Source organism: Biomphalaria glabrata, chromosome 13 (assembly GCF_947242115.1).
Source record: "Biomphalaria glabrata chromosome 13, xgBioGlab47.1, whole genome shotgun sequence".
Taxonomy (NCBI): domain Eukaryota; kingdom Metazoa; phylum Mollusca; class Gastropoda; family Planorbidae; genus Biomphalaria; species Biomphalaria glabrata.
Genome location: NC_074723.1, coordinates 1203895 through 1225771, shown reverse-complemented (window position 1 = coordinate 1225771; position 21877 = coordinate 1203895). Strand labels below are relative to the sequence as shown.

General features: G+C 34.2%; 1 long non-coding RNA gene and 1 pseudogene across 2 annotated transcripts; one reads left to right on the top strand and one right to left on the bottom strand.

Moving 5' to 3' along the window:
- LOC129922377 (uncharacterized) overlaps positions 1-5269 on the top strand; it is a 29154-nt pseudogene extending 23885 nt beyond the window's left edge.
- A 1541-nt stretch (positions 5270-6810) lies between these two features.
- Positions 6811-20087, bottom strand: LOC129922328 (uncharacterized). Of its 2 annotated transcripts, none has more exons than XR_008774325.1 (7): positions 20038-20087; positions 17925-18024; positions 16714-16910; positions 15187-15339; positions 14439-14627; positions 13555-13680; positions 6811-9772 (listed from the first exon to the last, which is right to left on the bottom strand). It is a non-coding gene; the product is annotated as an uncharacterized LOC129922328 (long non-coding RNA). The 2 variants fall into 2 exon arrangements; XR_008774324.1 differs by having other exon boundaries at positions 17925-18028; positions 20038-20079.
- Positions 20088-21877: the final 1790 nt, after the last annotated feature.

Genomic DNA, 21877 nt, shown 5'->3' with positions numbered 1-21877 from the left:
AGTAGTGCTGAAGAGATTTCATTCTGTGCGCTGCTTCTAGTGTCCATCCTACAGTTGCTGATTCAGAAAGTTTCTTCAACAGCTTGATGATTTTGTCAAGCTGCAAAGAAACTGCCCTCATAGTTTTCTCTCTTGCAGACCACCTTGTATTACTGTCCTTTTTTAAACTCCAGGCTCCAGCTTCTTTCAGTTTGGCCCATCTCTCGGGTGAATTGGAAAAAAAGTTGACTTCATATGGAAATGAAGGACAAATTCAAAGTCTGCAAAACCATTTGGACACCTTTGGGTTTCTTCTTGAATAATGACACGCTGATGAAAAACTGTTACTTTTTCCTGTTTGATGAAATACAGGCAAAGTGCTTAATAAGCTAAAATGTTGTAATTTTTGTTGCCTTAGAAAAAGACTAATAAAACTACATCTCTATGTTATAGCTAGGAGTGAAGAGAATTTGAGAAACACAAGCAATGAAGTTAGTAACATAAAGTCAAGGTTGATAGTAAGTATTTACAAACTTATATCAACTCACTCTGCCTGTCTGTCTGGCCAAAAGTTTGTACACAATATTTCTCTGACACCCAATCTTAAGCTGAAATTTGCACAATTATTTCTTTTACCTGAAAACACAAGAATCAATTTTAAAAATTAATCAATTAGTACCCTAACCCGCACACATGAGGGGACCTTCACCACCCATAGGGGTAACAGCGGTGGGTTTTGAACTGGTTAGCAAGCCTTTCTCACATCCCCACCACGTGAAGGTACACTCAGGTACACTCGCTAGATCATACAGTGGTAGCTCACTGAGAGCCAATTTGCTCACATACTTAGCCATCATAGTGGGTAACAACTGGCCACTTCAATACATGTGTACTGCTCCGAGTACCAAAGACAACTGACTTAAATTGAGTTTAGTAATTATCACTTCTTCTTCTTTGAGGTTTTTATCATGCTATCACCTTTTTGACCCAAGGTGAACAAATAACATAGTGGCTGAGTGGTAAAGGACTTGACTTCTGAACCAAGGGGTCATGGGTTCAAGTCCTGATGAAGATGGATTTTAATTTTTGTGATTTCTAGGACACTGAGTCCACCCAAGTTGAATGTGTACCTAGCATTAGTTGAGGATAAGTAAAGGTGGTTGTTTGTTGTGCTGGCCACATGACACCTATCTTATCTTATCTTATATAATACAGACGTTACTTCAAAAAAGAAGATGATTACGTCCTACGCGTCATGCATTTAGTCATGCATATTAACCAATGACTTAAATTCTGCCAAGTCACTGGTTTTCCTGGCTAGCTCAGGCAACCCATTCCATGCTCTAATAGCACTAGGGAAGAAGGAGTATTTGTACAAATTTGTCCTAGCATATGGGACGAGGAATGTGCCTTTATCTTTGTGTCTTTCAGAGTATTTTATTAAATTTTGTTTTTGTATTTGAAGATTATGGTTCAGTGTTTTATGTATGATTGCTACTTTACTTTTGAGCCTTCTGTCCTGAAGGCTTTCTAAATTTAGTGATTTTACTAAAGGTGTTACTCTAGTCAAATGTGAATATTCGTTTGTTATGAATCGCACTGCTCTATTTTGTGTCTGTTCTAGTTTCTTAATGTTTTCTTGAGTTGAGGGGTCCCAAACAGAGGATGCATATTCTATTATTGGCCTAACCAAGGTTAAATAACATTTTAGTTTTATGTTCTTATTTGATTTATAGAAATTTCTTTTAATAAATCCTAATGCTTTGTTTGATTTTTTTGTAGTTTCATCAATATGTGGATTCCATGACAGTTTTTCATTTATTATAACACCTAGGTATTTTGCGTTTTTAGTCTGTGTTACTGGTTTGCCATGAATAAGATAAGTGGAATTAATTTGTTTTAGTTTTTTTGTTACTCTTAACAACTGACATTTTTCTGGGTGGAAAGACATGCTCCAATTTGATTCCCATTTCTGTAATTCATCTAATTCTCTTTGTAAAATATCTGTGTCTTGTGTTGTTTTTATTGTTCTATATATTATGCAATCGTCTGCAAATAATCTGACTTTTGTTCCTGAAGTAATGCAATTTGGTAAATCATTTATGTAAATTAAAAATAGTAGTGGACCCAAGACTGTTCCTTGAGGTACACCTGAGTTTACTGTTATCGGTGTTGATTTAGAGCCATTTATTATTACAGTTTGTTCTCTCCCTATCAGAAAGTCTTTAATCCACTGATGCAGTGGACCATTAATGCCGAAATATTTTAATTTTTTAAGCAAACTATGGTGGTGAACTTTGTCAAAAGCCTTAGAAAAATCTAGTAAGATAGCATCTATTTGTTCACTATTATCTAAACCTTTTGAAAAATCATCAATTAGTCCTATTAGTTGTGTTTCACATGATCTATATTTCCTAAAGCCATGTTGGTATGGTGTGAGGACATTATGTTTGTCTAAGTGGTTTATGATGTTGCTACATATTATGTGTTCTAGGATTTTACATGTGATGCTGGTAAGTGATACTGGTCTGTAGTTTCCTGTAGTTTGTTAACCTTTGGCCACAGAAACAGATGACCTTACATAACAGGTTTTTTTTTATAAATAAACAAACAAAACAACATTTAAACCCATTAGCCACTTCTGCTGTCCAGAACGTTTTAGTCTTATACTGTTTTTATTAGATGTTCCTAAAACCCCTTTTCAATATTTGAAACTTTTTAAATTAAATATTTCTTCAGTCTCATTGCTAGGTTAATTACAAATCATTTTGGAGAAAACTGATTTTATTTTTCATTAAAAGGAAGAATCTTTATACCTTATTTTCAGTTATAATCTCTATTTTTCTAGCTGTAGTTTGTATTTTTATATTAAATACAAAAATGTGACCTACTTCTCTTTGCTTAAGATTATAAAGGTAATCGGGGGTAGGACGTAGTGGGTTTATACAATGTTCAATATCAAATGGTTAATTTTTGGTAAACTCTTTAATTTCTTCAAATTTATCAGTCTTAGAGAAATTGATTTAAAATTTTGTCTTGGGAAATGCTATTAGGATGTAGCTTATATCTTTCAAGACAATTTGTCTCTATTTTAAATTGCTCTCTTTTCAGGATGTGGAGCATGAAAAAATCATGCTAGTAAAACAGCTGACACAATTTAGATCAGTAAGTTATATCTTTTTACAATCAAAGTTGATCTTAAGGACCATACAGAAAAAAAAAGTAAAGTTTCCCTTTCAGACCTTGAGATCTATGGCGCAGATGATGTTAAGGCCATCTGTTTCTATTGCCAACGGTCAAATAGCAGGATGCCATGTGGCCAGCACAATGACCAACCACCTTTACTTTGCCCAACTAAAGTCAGGTACCCATTAGAGTTGGGTGGACTCGGGGACGCCCTAAAAATCCAGAAATTTAAATTCCCAGTCTTCCCTAAGATTCCTACCTAGGACCCCAGTTTCAGAAGCAAAGCGCTTAACCACTCAGCCACTACCCCTTATTCCATATGCTTAAACAAATTCCTGCAAGTTCTCCTTCTTCCCTAGTGTCATTAGAGAATGGAAAGGGTTGCTCAAATCATCCAGGAAAACCAACAACTTAGCAAAAAGTCATTGATTAACATGCATAACTAGTTTGAAAGGTGTAGGACCTAATTACCTTTTTATTTGATACAAGGTCTGTAAGTAAAATTGTGATAAGAATAGAATAAGAAAATGAATCTGATTAACAAATATTTGTTTTTCTCTTCAGAAATACAACTACATAACCAGACAGAAAGACAAATAAATCCAGGTAAGAATAAAAAAAGCTATGAAAATTTTTAGACAGTACATTTTTTTTTTCTTAAAGGTGTCAGAGAGAGAAAGAAGATTAAAAACCTTTTTTTTTTCCCCAGAGACTCAAAAGTGAACTGGAGCGGTAAGTATCTTGCCTAACACTTTCTTTTTAGCACTTTTTTGTTCTAGATTAGTGCTTGTTTTTTTTTTTCTGTAAAAATATTCACTTGTGGTTGAAACAGACAAGTCTTGAAATGGAGAAAAGTAATACAGACGTTACTTCAAAAAAGAAGATGATTGCATCCCACGCATCTTGCATTCAGTCATGCATATTAACCAATGACTTAAATTAAATATTAGACCTAGACTATAGTCTATAGCAGGGTTAGCAAATTATGGGCTGCATGCCACCCGTCATAATATGCGGTCTGCGGACACATACAGAAATCAGGTGTGTCCACAATATATACATATAAAAATGCAAATAAATTAAAACTAATTTTAAATATCTTTATAAATATTTGGCAATGTCTCATAAAATGTTTCATGTAAATGAAGATTATTCTTATTGGCTATATTTCAATACATTCAGTTAAAGCAGTAGTGGCCTTAGGGAGTAGCTAGTGGGGCAACCGCCTCCCCTGCAATTAGAGATTCCATTGTTATAGTCAACTTCGAAAACCAGATCAGTTCTCATAAATTAAGATATTTGATAGTATATGATTTGATTTGATACAAATTATTATGTAAGTTCTTAACATACTTTTGGTTACAAATTCTCATTCTGTTTGGAAAAGACAGCATCTTATAACCTGCAGTATTTTTTTTTAAACCTTTTTTTTTTTTTAATCTTGTTAAATTTCTTTAAATTACAGTGTACAAATTACAACTTGTAGATTGTTCTTTGCATTAGCATTACATGATACATTTCATGTGAGGACAAAGAATCTGCTACTAGCCCTAAACTTTTATAAACTCAACAGAGCATCACATCTTCATTTAATATACTCCAGCTATATCGTGCTTTGGTATTCAATGTATTCTAATGTTTAAAATAAAAAAGCTAAATACAATTATTTCTTTTTTTTTTTCTTTCAGCCAATATGAAAAAGAGTGAGTTTTCACAGCATGACAGTTTTTTCTTAGAAGACTTTTCTCAGTGTCAACTTTGTATTGTGGCTTTCTTCAATTGTCATTCATAAAGATCAGTGAATTTTGTTAATTCCAGATTTGAAATTTTGTAACTTAATGCTGTTTGTGCTCTTACTGTGATTAAATACTTGTTGCTTTTATCTGTACAGCCAATGATTATGAATGTTAAGAATTCCAGTTTTTTCAAATTATGAATTGGGTACAGGCTGAGAATATTATTTGAATTATGGCTTTAAAAACAAATTAGTTAAATTTTTATTATAACAAAATGAGTTTGATTATTGATTGCACTAAAGTTTTCAACTAAAATAAAGTAGTTAAACTAAAATTTTATCATGAATTTCAAAATATAAGTTAACCAAACAAACTTTTCATAACTTTTGTATTGTAAAGGGGGTGGGGGGGGGGGGGGGTTGAATTTGACCTATATAGGCCTAGATATAATTATTCAACTGTATGCCTACAGTTCGATCTTATTCTTTTAACTTTGTACAAATATTTATCCATAATAAAATCAGTAATAAGGAAAATGTTTCTTACATAAACATTAATGCACAATAAAATAATGTTTAAAATGCTAGCACAATACAAATGTCTAGAATAAAAACATAGAGCCCGGAAGCTCAAAATTGGAACCAGTGAAATCTGCACATGTGGAGTGTCACCAGATAATGCCGACCATGTCCTCCAAAACTGCTCTCTTTACCAAGAGGCCCGTACTAGACACTGGCCCCAAAACACCTCAATAGAAAGAAAACTATACGGAAAGCTCCCTGATTTGGAAACCACTGCGCAGTTCATCTCATGTATTGGTATAGTCATCTGAACACTTTAACATAAAATGAGAACGAAGAAGAAGCATAGAACCTACTGATAACATTTGTGTTAGTGGAGCCAGGAGAACCTACGCCTAGCTTTTGTGGAGATATCTACCTTCTACAAGTTTCATTACAGATCTACTTGATAAGACCATATACACTTTAAACACTTATGTACATACACATGTGATTCAATGTAGTTAAGACTGCCCAAATTAAGCTTGTCCCAGTTAGTAATGTTGTTGAGTATATTTGTAAAAATGTACACTATCAAATAGCGCCACTTTCTTCTGTAGGCGATGACGTCCTTCATGGTATTAATATTTTGTGCAACATTTGATTCCTTATGGCATTGTCATGAGTGACGTAATTCATCAGCTCTTATTTTGGGGGCATTTTCGCCTTATTGTAATTGATAGACAAGATGTACTTTTTGAGGTCCTGAATGAATCTTGGTTTTATACTACTGGTCAGCCTTACCATATTGCCTTGGATTAATTCTTGTTAGGACTATTTGACCTCTATTTAGGGTGAGTTGTATTTTATATTGTAACGATATTCTTTAAACGGATTTGTTCGTATTTCTAGTTTTAGAAATTGTCTGTTATTTTTATAGGGTTTCAGTTAATTATTTCATTGTTGATTCAATGCTGTGGGTTTTTGGTATTACCCTGGACATTGTGGTCGTCATCTTTGTATTGTTGGTCAGAAGTTAATAACAGTTCTAATATGCTGCTATCATGATTGATGTCCGTTGGCAGTTTATACAGAACTTATTACAGAGACGAATCTTTGGCATACGATATGAAACTGTGATGTTGAAGTCAGTGTTTTCAAGCAACATATTGGTGCTTACTTTTATTTATGCTTTTTAAAGTTATTACTTACAATGAATTTATGACTTTTTATCTTTATATTTATTTGTGAAAAATTATCATTCACATTATTCCTTTCGATATTATTGTATAAATATTATTCTATTAAATTCATATTTTATTTTAACTTATCATACATATTGTTTATTATTTTATGAACAAGCTGAGTGTGTATGGTATGTCTGTTAGGCTGAACTTCGATACTATGTATAATCATCATAGCAAAAGATAACATTTATTCTTTAATACACACACATATTGCAATTAAAATTTTACTTAATTACCTAGACATTTAAAAATCTAATCATAAATAAAGTCCTGACAGGACAGGCATTATTTAGATTGTCTTTAGAATAATTTAAAAAAAAATGTTAAACCATATAAATACATAATCACCATTGGCAGAACTAATTCACAACAACAACAACTGAATCATAGTTCTACAAATGACAATGAAATAAAATGGCTGCCACTAGAATGATTGTAGGAATCAGGAGAACACAAAAGAGTTCTTCTGTCAATATACAAGGTGTTTAAATGTACAAAAAAATAATAAAGCATAAAAAAACAACAACATAGAAAACACTTTTTTGCCCCCCCCCCCCCCCCTTTCCACTAAAATTAATTTTAATGAGTGGTTGTGCTAGTAATCTAGCAAATTACATTTTTAAAACTCCCTCACAATTGTATCTATTTTAACAATGGTAGTAGACATGGCTAAGAAAAAAAAAATGTTTCAGTACTTTTCTATGATTAAAGTTTAGTAGATTTGAGAGTGCAGAAGTTAAACAAAAGCATAAACTAAGATGAACTCTTTTCAATAAGAGTGATATCAAGGTGATAGTCCAGCCAGCGAAACCAATGTTTTGATGAAGCAAGTTTTATCCAGCAAAATGTTTGCAGTTTGTCTAATGAATGGATTAATGACAAATTTATGTGGTCAAATAAAAACAAGTATCATCTGGAGATCTAATACAAATGTCACTGGTAAACTTTAAGAACAGTTCTAGAGAAAAGAAGATATGTGTTAAAATAAATAAAGATCTATACAAACAAATATACACTTATAAATGTATGAAATAAGAGTAATTAGCCACAGAGAAACTGAAGTGAAACTCATTAGTAAAAATCATGAGCTATTGTAATATACAATATTTATATAATATTTAACTTTTTTTTTCAGTTTATGTTGTAATAAATGTTTCTATGACAAAATAATTCACACTTTGTTTTTCATATTGAGAATAATTCAAGTTGGAGGTGATGACATTTTTAAATTGACCTTATAAAACAACAAAACAATTTTAAGTCTCAATAAACTAATCTTTTTGTAGGACTGAATACTATTTTTAAATACTAGTCCAAAAACTTAAGGTTACAGAGCACCCCACCCTGAAAAAGAAATATTTTTTTTCTTTCTGTTCTATCAACATTTAAAAAATCCAACAAGTTTTTTAGGTCTATGAAAAATTGGACAGGAAATAAAATCATGTATTGATGTGGACAAAACTCAAAAGGGATGATTTAGGTCAGTGCTGCCCAACCTTTTCCAGCCTTAAGGCTGAATTTCTTATACATGTCATGGGCCACACAAAAAAAAGGCAAGTCCAATGAAATTAGTCTCTGCACCATGAGCAGAAGCTTCAAAAGCAAAACTGCACTGCATCATGGGTCAGATATGGCCTGCAGGCTCTAGGTTGGGTAACACTGTTTTGGATGCATACATTCTTTTTAAGAATGCAAAAAAAAAGACATGAAAAAAATATGCATCTATTTTTATTATTATCTCGGAATGCCAATAGTGGTTACCATGTTCTAAGATACATAACAAAACAGTTTTAAAAAATGTGATATGTTAGTTTCAAATTATTTTTTATATTTCAAAGATTTGATAAAATATTGTTATTAAACAAATAAAAGTGTCATTAGCAAAGATGAAAATGAGGAGAAAAGAAGCAAAGAAAACTGCATACAAAATCATTGTGTGTATTTATTTAAGAGGAATTTTACCCTCTTGAAAACATGCACTGGCTGAAAATCCTTTTTATATTGGTTGTTAGCAATAGTCAATAAATACTATTTTCCTGTGCATTAGCTTATTACCAATATGCAGTAGTTCCTTGCGTATTGGCTAAGCCACTCTGCCACCCAAATCTTGAATGCAATTAGCTTTTGAAAATGAGTCATCTTTAAGTTTTAAGGAAATTTTTTAAAATGCTCATTTTTGGGAAAGAGACAAAATTCCTAGTGCACTGGCTAATCAAACAGAGCTCCCAATAAACAAATAATGCCCAAGTGGACTTATTAGACATTTGAAATACAAACTATTACACCTGGTTAAAATTGATACTTATGAATTAACTCAGTTTAATTTTTATTGGAACCAACTTTTTAAGAAGCCTATCACAAACTTCATCCTTATAACATGCTGCAGGTTACCTTTGTAAAGAATTGAAGAAAGTGGGCCTCAATTTTGGTAGACACTTGTGTTTTTCAAATACAACAATAACCAAACCATCTGTTTGTTATGTCAGTATTGAAATAAAAGTTTCAGGTCAGGATGAGAGGTCAATATCCGGAGAGGATTTTTCACTCATAGTTTCCAAGTTCTGTTTTGGGCTGGGCATAGGTCAAATGTGTTCTCCACATCAACACTGACCTGGGATGAGCATTTGCTGCTATAAGTAGCATCACTGCAGCCACCATCACAGCCAAAGCAAACATCATTAAAGTTATTGTCTTGATAGGATGAGTTCTGCTTTTACTTACACGAGAATGTTTTGAGATTGGCGAGTGCCTAGCAGCAGAAGTGGATAAGTTTTTGCTACAATGAACTTGACGTTTTTTAATGTTGTTAACCTAGTCTCTTGCCCATCAGCTTCATCTTCACTTCGATACTCCCTAATTGCAGTGGCAGGTCCCAAAAAGTTTAATGTCTTAGCATAGGTCTGTTGGATGAAGCCCTGCAGGGTTTAGTTTGTCTGATGTTTGGGTGTCCAGTGAAGCTTCATATGTAGATTGAGATTTGAACGGAGAGGTAATGTCTTTCATAGACCCTCTGCTGTTTTTGCGACGATGACGAGACTTCCTGGCACGCATTTTCGTAGGAGGTGGTGGTACCAGCTTAGACCTGGTTATCATGCTCCCTTCTGTGTTTTTTATAGAGTCAGGCCTAAAGTCAAAAGAGAAAAAAAAGTGTCTTTATTTTTATTACCTCATCTCTATCTCTTAAAAAAAACTACATGTATAACATTCTAAAATTCATTTCTTTTTTTTTCTTTTTCTGAATACCAAACTATTGGGCCTAATAGCACAGTCCACAGCAGCACTTTCAAAACTTAAAATAATATGGAAAGACAAGGGCTTAGCCCTCAGCACCAAAATCAGACTGATGTGCTCCCTGGTCATGGCCACATTTTTATATGCTTGCGAGTCTTGGACACTGACTGCAGAGCTAGAGAGGATCCTAGCAATGAAACTGAGATGAGACAGAAGGATCCTAGCTATCACATTCAAAGACCACATCACAAACCACGAGATTTGAGACAGGGTTACTGCAGCGATCGGACCCCATGATGACCTGCTAACTATTGTAAAAAAAAACGCAAGCTTAAAATCTATGGCCATATAACAAGATCTACGGGGCTTGCAAAGACCTTCCTTCAGGGAACAGTACCAGGAAAAAGAAGAAGAGGCAGACAGAGAAAGCGATGGGAGGACAACATAAAAGAATGGACAGGCCTACCATTGAAATAGGTTTTAAAGAAGGCAAAAGACAGGGAGGAATGGAGAAAGACGTCGAAAAGTCTTGCTTGGTGCCCCAATGATACAACAGACTAAGGGATAGGTAAAGGAATACCATTTTTATATTTTGTCACATACATATTTAATAAGTCAAACATTTATAGGTCTAATGGCAGGCCATTTATCTGTACATAACTGCGTCCTAATACCATTTGGTGAAGATTTCCCTTCTCATGTGGAGTTTTTTGATCTCCCATCGAGCGACTCCCTAGGTGGCGGATAGGGGAATGCCCTCCAGATATGGTGGGTACCGGGGAAATAAAATACCCGTGGTGGACCAAAATCAAACCTGCTGCCTTGTAGGAAGTGGAGGGATCCACAAAGGCTAGGGCACCTTACCTGAAAACAAAGGCAGCTATCCAGAGAGCTGAAAGGGGCATCTCCCTAGATGGTTATTCACAGGGCTAACAACTCTGTCATATAAAAAATGCTTTTATGAAAGCTAATATACACAAGAAAACCTGGACAGATCTCAATGGAAAACGACCTAGGCCTGGAAAAGGACATGATTTTTGTTTTGCGACATGGAACGTGCAAAGCCTTTATAGAGCAGGTGCGCTAGCCCAACTTACTGAAGTGTTTAAGAAATATAGGATACCCCTTGTAGCCCTACAGGAAATCAGATGGAAAGACTCAAACATTCTCAGAACCAAGGAGTATACTATATTTTATAGTGGTGGAAGCACTAACAACTTAGGTACAGGTTTTGCTGTTAAAAAGGAAATGGTAGGTAATGTCATTGGATTTAAACCTGTAAGTGATAGACTCTGCTCACTACATTATAAAGGAAAATTCTTCAACATATTATTCATCAATGTTCATGCCCCTACTGAAGATGCAGATGATAACACAAAAGAAGCCTTCTATGATGGACTGGAAAGAATTTATGATGATTATAGAAGAGAAAAACAATGCTCTGATGATAATGCTACAGAGAGAAACCAGAAACGCTAGACAGCAATACAATGAAGCAAGAAGAAGGGCCACAAAAGTTGTGAGAAAGAAAAAACAGGAATGGGTAAAGTCCAAGATTATTCAAATTGAGGAACTAGCAAAGGAGGGAGACAAGAGAGGAATGTATACGAAAATTAAAGATGAAAAGAATGGATTTCAAGCTAGATCACACATGTGTGAGAACAAAGATGGTCAGCTTATTACAGAAAACAGCAGGGTAATTGAAAGATGGACTGAATACTTTGAGGAGATCCTAAATACCACAGAAGATTCAGACAATGGAGAATATGAACTGCCACATGAGGGACCAGATCCCTTAGTGAACCCTCCAACACTCATTGAAACATCAGAAATAATTAGGACCATGAAGAATCACAAAGCACCAGGAGAGGACCAAATCACATCAGAACTAATTAAATATGGAGGGAAAGACTTACATTCCCAAATACACAGACTAATATCAAGAATTTGGGAAGAAGAAGTAATACCAACAGAATGGGAAACGGCTCTTATAACCCCAATACACAAAAAAGGATCCAAGCTAAAGTGCTGTAATTACAAAGGAATCTCTCTACTAAATGTGGCTTATAACATACTGTCTAGGCTTATAACTAAGAGGCTTGGAAAATATTCAGAAGAAATCTTAGGTTACTACCAATGTGGTTTCAGACCCAACAAATCCACAACCAAACACATCTTCACACTAAGATGTATACTAGAAAAATGCCATGAATACAACATACCAATCCACCAACTCTTTATAGAATATAAAATGGCTTATGACAGTATCAGAAGGAAATACCTATATGACACTCTACAGGATTTTGGAATACCCAACAAGCTGACAAGACTTATACATATGACATTAAACAACCCAAAAAGCAAAGTCATAATACAAGGAGAACACTCACAGGAATTTAGGATTAAACTAGGATTAAGACAAGGAGATGCACTTTCCTGCATGCTTTTCAATTTGACACTGGAGAGAGTTATAAGAAATATACACAAACACATGAGGGGAACTATCACTAACTACTTCAGGAGAGAAAACACGGGTCCACAACCAACAGGGACAATATACAGCCAACCTCTACAATACCTTGCTTATGCCGATGACATTGCCTTATTGGGTAAAGAAACCTCTGACATCGCAAGAATTCTTCACACAACTAGAAGAAGCATCTCGACCAGCAAGACTTGAGGTCAATGACAGTAAAACCAAGTACATCGCAATGACAAGAGACAATCAAACAGAGGGACAGCATATCAAAATCAAAGACCACGAATTTGAAAACGTCCAAACTTTCAAATATCTAGGAAGTACTATTAATTTCAAAAATGACCTACTAACAGAAATAAAGAAAAGAATAGCAGGAGGCAACAGGGCATTTTATAGCACCCACCATTTACTTAAGAGCAAAACGATTTCAAGGAAAACCAAGAAAATAATATACAAAACTATAATAAGACCAGCAGCATTGTATGGAAGTGAGACCTGGACACTGACTAAAACATCTGAAAATTTACCTTATACTTGGGAAAGGAAAACTCTTAGGAATTCTATGGTGCCATACAGGATGAAACAGGGTGGAGGACACGCACTAACCATGAGATATATCAATTGTATGAAGACCCACCAATAGTGACAGAAATAAAAAAGAACAGACTATGTTGGGCAGGTCACCTTGAAAGAATGTCAGATAACAGAGGAGCGAAAATCGTTTACAGACAAAAACCAAAAGGCAGGTGACTTAAAGGCAGACCCCGAATGCGATGGATTGATGATGTAGAAGCAGATCTGAAGCAGCTTGGGGTCAGGGCATGGAGACAAAAGGCCCAGAAGAGATCTGAATGGAAGGATGTGTTGAAGCAGGTCAGAGCCCTCCATGGGCTGTAGCGCCACTGGGATGGATGGATGGATAAAGATTTTCTTTATGTTTGCTAGTTAATATTTACTTAACAGTGTAGTAAATTACAACTCTTATCAGTTCCTCAATTGAGGACCCTAACTTTGACATTATGTCTACCTTGTCATTTCCCTTTAGCCTAAAAGTCCGCCTCTTTATTTCCTTTTGTAAGTCTATCTTTTCATTTCTCTTTATGTCTACATGGCCAAGGATCCCTTATGGTATGATAGTGGAGTGTGAGCTATAGATTGTGGAAAGATACACTCACACAACAAGAAAATTTACTTACATGGTGACTTCAGACTCTGACCTATGTGTCAGTTTTTTTACCAAGTCGATCTAGCTTTTCTAGAACTTTTATGATTGGACGAATTATACTCTTTCTAGTATTATTGTACATAGTAATTGTTCTCATCTGATAAAAAAAAAATTCATTATTAAAATTGAATGTTTACCATGATACAAAATAATCATATACAGAAAATAAAACATCAACATCATAAATAAGTAAGGGTCAGGTTAGGGGGTATTTAAACTTATGAATGAACAGGTGAAAAGATCTAAAATTATTTCACATAACTTGGGTTCTTAGGTTCAATATCCATTTGTTAGCATTGAACTTAACACTGCTGGGTCTAATTTAAATAAGATACCGGGTATGCACTTCAAGGACCCAAAGTGATAAAGTCATTTTTTTCAATATTTTGATTATAACAACAAAGTTTATGCTAAACATAAATTCTAATACAAAATAGAAAATGTGTTTCAAAATATATATTTTACACGTGAGGAACATTCTACCTTTAAAAATTAGATAAATGTTAAGCTAAATTTTTCCTATGTGCAAAAATTTGTTATTACAAAAATTTGGGAAACACTTATTTGGATACATTTAATGATACATACATAAATAAACAGCAGCACATGGGACCGAGTTTTTAAATGAGAGAAAGTAGTGAATTAAATGTGACAAAAAAAGGGACTGCGCTGACCAAGGATCGAACCAGTGACAATTGACCACTGGGGTGGTAATTTGCATATAGGCGAATGACTCTGGACCAAAAGAATGTTTTTTGGACATTCCAATGGTCTAGAGATTAGAGCGTTATCGATAGGCTGTGTTGTTGTTTGCAGGTTTTTTATCCATATATTGTAATTAGAAAATGAGAATACCTCAGATCCTTTCTTAGAATATCTTGATGATAATGACAGAATCTGTGTCTTTCAGTTAAGGACTTCATTGAGATTCAGAAAAGTCCTCCCAACTGAACCAAAGTAATTTAGCAGAGGCAATCTCAAGGTGCAATCTCAAGGTGCATGAGAATTTGTCTAAATGATGGTCTATTTTTGAGCTTTGCACTCCTGAAAAAAAGAGAAAGATATTTACTATTCTTTGGTGATGGTCTTTTTTTTTTATGTAGTGTGTTGATGATTTTATAAATTTCATTTATATAGAGTGTGTGGTAAATTTTGCACATATTTTAGTCAATTAATAGTAGTAAACCTTGTTTGCATAAAAGTATCACACATGACAAAGATTTCAGACACAAAAACTAATGTACAGCTGTGTCTGCTGGTTAAATAGATCATTTTTGGGTCATCTTAAAAATATTATTTCTCATTTTTGGTTCTAAAATGTCAATTATAATGTTTATTCTGACTGGCTTTATAACAATGTCATTGAAATTATATATACATCTTTATAGAAAAAAAGAAATTACAGCAACAACAACACACAAGAAATGATGAAAACTTAAGGAATCATATCTTGCATATCAATACTAAAACTAAGACTAAGACTAAGACTGCTTTATTGATCCTTATGGAAATTTGTTGTGATTATGCTAAGACCATAAAGTCATATCATAAAATACAGGTAAATTATTTTTTTAGGCAGGAGAAATCGCACCAGGCTACTTACCAAATGTCTACTTTTTCATTTCACTGCACATTTTATTTCAAATGACTTCTGATGCCATTCAGGCCACAGTGCCAGCAAATGACATTTTAGTGGTTTTTTTTTCATTCCACTCTCAGCTGGCTCCTGACAATATCATTGGATGCCACAAGAACACTGCAGACAACAAAAAAAAATAATTTTTTGAAATAATTCTTTTTAAATATCACAAAATGATTGCTGAGAGGTTGGTAGAGACAGCATTCCAAAAGTAGGTAGAAACACACATATTAGTTCTAGCTAATTGCACTAATAGAAAAACCCAGTTTCAGGTAAAACTAAGAAAACAATTTACTACTACATCATTAAAGAATTTTAAAGAATTTCTAAAACAAGAAGGATGTTTCTCTCTGCATGTTCAAGTATGAATGAAAATCTCTGACAAAGGAACATAGCTACTGTAGTATATAATCTGTTTACGTTCCTGCATAGGACAATTAATATAACAATATGTTTTTGTAACAAAATAAACTTAGCTTTCAGCATAGGAAACTTATTGCTATTACTATGACATCTTTTATAATATAATATAAAGGTTTGGAGATAGATTCAAATAAACAGATTTAGAGGTTTAAGATAAAAAAAACAGAGCATGTGTAGTTGTGCCAATAAAATTATCAAACCATACAGCTAAGAATGTGATACAATCTAATCAAGATTCCAATCTTATGTGGGTCATTACTGCTTAATTATTCAAAACTTCAGAAAGTTAAATATTCTCATTTTTCATCCGACAATGTTTACTGATGTCTTGTGTCTATCCTCTACAGTTACTTTGCTAATTTCCTGTCTGCCCCATCACCTCCCTTGGTTTATAACAAAATTAAAAACAAACTATTTTCTATGAGAAGATTCAAAACTGGATCACACTTACAATGACCTGCTGACTACAGTCAAAAAATGGGTACTAAAATTTAATGAACAATTACAAGGTTCTCAGGGTTTGCAAAGACTCTCTCTTCAAGGAACAGTACCAGAAAAAAGGAAGAGGCAGAAGGAGAAAGTGATGGGAAGACAACATTAAAGAATAGATGGGTCTGTCATTGAAAAGATTCTATTCAAGGCAAAAGACAAAAAAAAAAAATGGATATACTAAGGGACAGGTGAGGATGAGATACAGAGATAAATATACAGCTTAGAGATTTTTTAATTAATAATGAAAATTATACTTTGCATACATATTTAAAAAGATAAATTTTAAATTGACTTTAAACCCAGCTGTCACTGATCACAAGCAGGGAACAATAATGGTTGTTTTTTAGCAGGAATGTTTAAAACTTATTGTTTTAAATTAAAAAAGAAGTCTGACAGATTTAGTACTGGTGTCAATTGTTATTGCTAGTACTTATATTACACATTTGTGTTTTAGTCATGTTAGGAAAAACAACATTGTCTAAAAAAGTATCTTTACAAAAACAAAACAAAAAAACACACTGCAGTCAATGAGTTAAAAGACAATGGAAAATGCAAAAATACTACAATAGAACCTACTTGAAAGCTATAATGTTTGGGTGATTCAGTTTCCTTAAGTTCCAAATGTCTGTCTCTTTAATATTCTCTGACCTTCTTGACTGCTACTTCTTCATTACAGAGTTTGCCAAGAAACACAGGCCCATGGGCTCCACTTCCCAGCCACTGGAGATCTGTGATACTTTCAAATGTAATTTCCCAATCATCAGAAGAGGAAACTGAAATAAAAAACATTAGATTATAAGGATAATATGGTCTTTGTATTAACTGAAGGGTACTTTTTCAAAACTTAAGTTCAAAGCTTGCTGGTCTCACCAGCACTGCACAGTCTGTCTGATCCTAGCCAATTTCCTCCCACATACTAACATTGATGTCTGCAAACCTGATAGACCAACTGCAGGCATCAATCTCAGACTAAAGTATAGTCTAGACTTTAATTAAAAATATTATTAGAAATATATAGGTAGCCCATAACATGAGTGGCCACAACCCAGACCTAATCATCTGGGCTTTAGACTGTGATGGTGGTTCCTAGTTTAAAATGTCAATAATTATAGGGAAGAAAATGATTGAAGGATTAAAAAAGAAGATGGATGAGGGGAAGGATGCAAAGGGATCTGCTTAAATATCAATGGAGGTAGTAGAAGAGAGATAGTGTCAACAACAACAAAAAGATTTCAGGAGTTCTAAGTCCTACTTCAAAATGTTTATATAGCATAGGTATACTGTTTGTAATATAGAGTTACTCAGTATATCTATACTTTTATAGTAGAAAAAGGATGATGAAAGGAGATAAAACTGTGAAATTGTTATAGTCATATGTTTTAATGGGTGGGAAGTGTGGTCGAGAGGCCAAGTGCGCTTGAACTTGGCTTGGCTACCTAGAAGGGGGCTCGAGGTTCGACACCCGACTCAGAGTTGTGTTTACTGAGCGCCAACTCCTAGATACCCCCTCCCCCCCACTGGTCCACAAATGAGATTGGACCAAAAGCGCTGTGAGCATGCTATAAGCATGAAAGTAGCGCTATATAAAAGCCATAATAATAATAAAATAATAATAATGATTTATTTTTTTAAGTTATCCAAGAAATAGTTGCCAACCAGGCAATTGATTTAACATGATATATGAACAATTTTAACTACCTCTGGCCTAACCTAACCCTAGGTATCTACTTTTGGCAATCCATGAATACATTAGTATTAAGTGTGCATGAGTGCGAGGTAGAACTTACTTGTTACACCAATTCTTCTTGTGTCCCTTGCAATAGTATTAGCAAGTATTATGGAACACATACTGGTCTTGCCTGAACCACTCTTCACCATAAGAAGTACCTACCTAAAAACAAACATAAAAGTATCTAGTTCAGTTGCAGCAAATAACTTCTTATAATCTTGTGACAAAGCAAGACATAGCAAGAGATCAAAACAAAAGAATTTCAAGAATGGATGGCTAACAATGCAGGGGAGATGGCTGGAATATAAAAGAAATTAATAGAACTACTCAGCAGATCACTAGTGGTGCTTAACTAACTACAAGATAAGTGTAGATTTGGTCTGCTCATTTTTTCCCTATTACAATAAAAAAAAAAAATTTATTCACTACTTAACAACTATAATTTTTTACAAACAAAAACACAAACACTTGTTAGGCCTATCAGTTTGGCCATTGTAGATAATCTTATGAAACAGCTGTCCTCGAATTCTAGAAACACATAGCTATATCTGATACCCATGCTGCGCTACAGTTGCTATATGTGTATATCCCTTTCAACACTTTTGAATCCATCAATAAAAAAGCCTGCATAAAAATGCTACCCCACAACTAACACAATTTTCTAGCCCTCAGATTTATAAGCCACCTTTATTTTTTGTCTCTTTGATCATTCAATCGAATGGCCTGAAAACCAATATTATGGAATATGCACAAACTCTTCTTAGGTTCATCAGTAGTAGTCTTATCTACCTACATTAAAATGCCCCCAAACACACATATGATATTTTTAAAGAAAGGCCCCCTCCCCCAACACTACACTTTTTGGCCCTTGTATATTCAGTGGAACAACCAGTACTGCAATCACTTCTTTATTTGCCACTTAGTCAACTCTCACTTATTGATTTTTATTTTGTCATAGATCTGGATCTAGAGAGGCACCTTATTTAGAATAACCCATCTTTACAAACCGTGTTATACCCACACCCACCAAACACATACACCTTTACACTTTTAACAGGCCCTTATATTCATTGTGACAATTTTAGGACTTTAAATTTTTGCTTTTGAATAAAGGCCTAATTGAAGATCTACATCTAGTCATACATGCTTTCATACAGATTAAAAAACAAAACAAAAAAAAGTTTAAAATGCTGGCTCTCAAATATAGATAAGCTTGTAGAAATTGCAAATAAAATTTTTATGGTAATTTTAATCGCTGCAGTTTCTATCTAGACAATAGCTTAGTTGTCTAAGGCTTCATTTAAAAAGAATAGGTTAAATATTTGTATTTTATCATCCACTGCAAGTGTGAGAATTATTGATTTAATGAGTGAATGCATTTGTGGTCAGGACCAAGAATTTTAAATTGTATTATATATATATACCAAATGCCACTGACTCATAACTAATTATTAAAAACAAAATGAAATGTATGTAGTCCATTATAGGGCTTTAAATTTTTGTTGAAGGTGGAGGCATGGGATACTAAAATTCATGGCTTGGGGAGGGGAGCATTAGGATGTATGGTATGACATAAAAGAAGCTTCTGATAGAGTGACACTAATAGTAGGGATGTGAAATAAAAAATTTATCTTTGAAAAAAAAATTTTGTCTGTACATCATTAAAATACTTTAAGAGAACTTTCCAATGGTGTATAAATTATGTAAGTTTAACAGAAAGTTATGATTTTTTTTTTTTTTTTGAGTTTTGACCTAACATCGGTTGACATGGAACAAGAGAGATGAGAGCATGTCTGAATTGTCAGATACCACAAATTTATGTAAATCTGCATTAGAATCTAGTCTTGTTTTCTAGATCTAGATATGATCAAATGTATATATATACTAGATCTATGTGATAGTATGTCTATGACTTATGACTGTCTACTGAAGACCAATGTCACGAATGTGACTCAATAAGAGTCTATTGAATGTCAATGAATTAGAACTAAACAGAAGACAGAAACAATAAGTTTAAGTTTGGAGTCTAGAAATAAACTGACACATTGAAAGAAACGCTGCTTTATTTGCATCAAGTTCTAGATCTAATAATTATTTTAAATCTTCGTGAGACAGCGCGTGAAAAAAAGATAGATTCTAGATCTAGATCTATAAACTAAAGCTAAACACACCAAAATCAGCTGGTATGCCATCCATGATCTTGGTTGACAACTGTTACAAGGGATGTTACTCCTGAACACCGAGTGGTGCAACCTATATAAAACACACATCAACTCGGGTTTTAAAAAAAAATTCGTATTATTTGTAGTGTTAAAAGAGATCTCCATGTCTAGTCTAGATATAATATGTAGGTCTGTGGTGCTGATTACCTCCATGACGGTTCTAGTCTGTCTTGTATGTTACTATAATTATCTAGACTTTGCTATTAAAATTACGTCACTTTTAATGTCGCGTTAACATTCCGTCCATTTTAGCGCGCTAAAAAGTATTTGAAATACAACACAAGAATTAAAGCATTTTCAATAAATGCTTTTTCGTTGGTTTACAGTACAGATATTACTATTGAGGGAATTAGAAAATGTTTAGGGAGAAATTTTAAGGATTTAAATAATGTAAAACTACTAAATGCTTCCGAAATTCGACGAATTTCATTAGAATGGAACACTACTGATAAGCAATGCATCAGGTAAACTGCCTGATCTCCCCTTGGATGGGTCCATAATCCGGCGAAAACTGAGATTCTGAACTTATTTTTAAGACACCCTGTGTTTACATAACTCTACTTGAAATCATACAGACTTTTTTAACTAAAGGCGGTTGGTCGTTGTGCTTGTTAGATCTATATAATAGGCCATAAAAACAGATAATTCCATCTTTATGCAATCCGGCCCCCAACATGCCTAATGGGGGAGATCGAATTATACATCTCCTCAAAATCATTATGCTAAGTTTGATTATCTGACAAATACTGTGTTGAATGTTTCTAATTTCACTCACTAATTGTAGCTTCATGACCTTTTTTCTTTGGGGAGTATAGCATCTTGAGCACATCAAAATAACTGAATCTCATTTTTGTTAGAGCATCCTTTCTTGATGACCACATTGTAGGACAAAACTTTTCAAAGTGTACTAGAGACTTTGCTCTCCATAGTAGATTTAAGACGCCCCCATCTGCTATGCTGTGAGCATAAAACACCTACGCATTTTTTACCAAGCCATAGACAGCAACAACTTCTTGAACACAACTGACGGAATCATTCAAGATCAAGCTTAAGTTGATGTTAACGCACATTGTGATTAGGGCTAGCCACCATTTAGATAAGCGGGATGAAAGCAAAAAGAATATTATATCTTATCTTATATAATACAGACGTTACTTCAAAAAAGAAGATGATTACGCATATTAACAAATGACTTAAATTCTGCCAAGTAGGCTAACTGGTTTTCCTGGCTAGCTCAGGCGACCCATTCCATGCTCTAATAGCACTAAGGAAGAAGGAGTATTTGTAAACAGAGAGCAGCCATCTTGCAAAGAGCGCATATAATCTTTTTACAATTTAATACGAGTCTTGGTGGCATTCATGCTTCCCTTTCACTGCCCCTACCGTCCCAATTGGGTTCCGGCCCACCGGGCATTTGCCCGAATGCCCATATAGCCAGTCCGCCCTGCAAGGCATTACACTACCAGCGTTTTAACTCATCTCTCTCTCTCTCTCTCTCCTAAATCGTTGATTTGACCCCATTGAATTAAATTAATTTTTGGTTTTAGAAAGTAAAACGTGTGTTATATGAAAAGAGCATGCATTCTCCAATGCTTCTATACCAAATGCAACATTTTCTGATTACAAACAAAAATAAATGTTATTAAAGTTTAATCATAACACAACAGGGTAGAATGTACCTCCATAGTCCAGTTCCGAGTCGGCCACTGTCAAATTGGTGTCTACTTCAGATGGCTCCGAGAAAACTACGAAACACGGTGCCGCCACTGCATGGAAGATGAAGAAACAG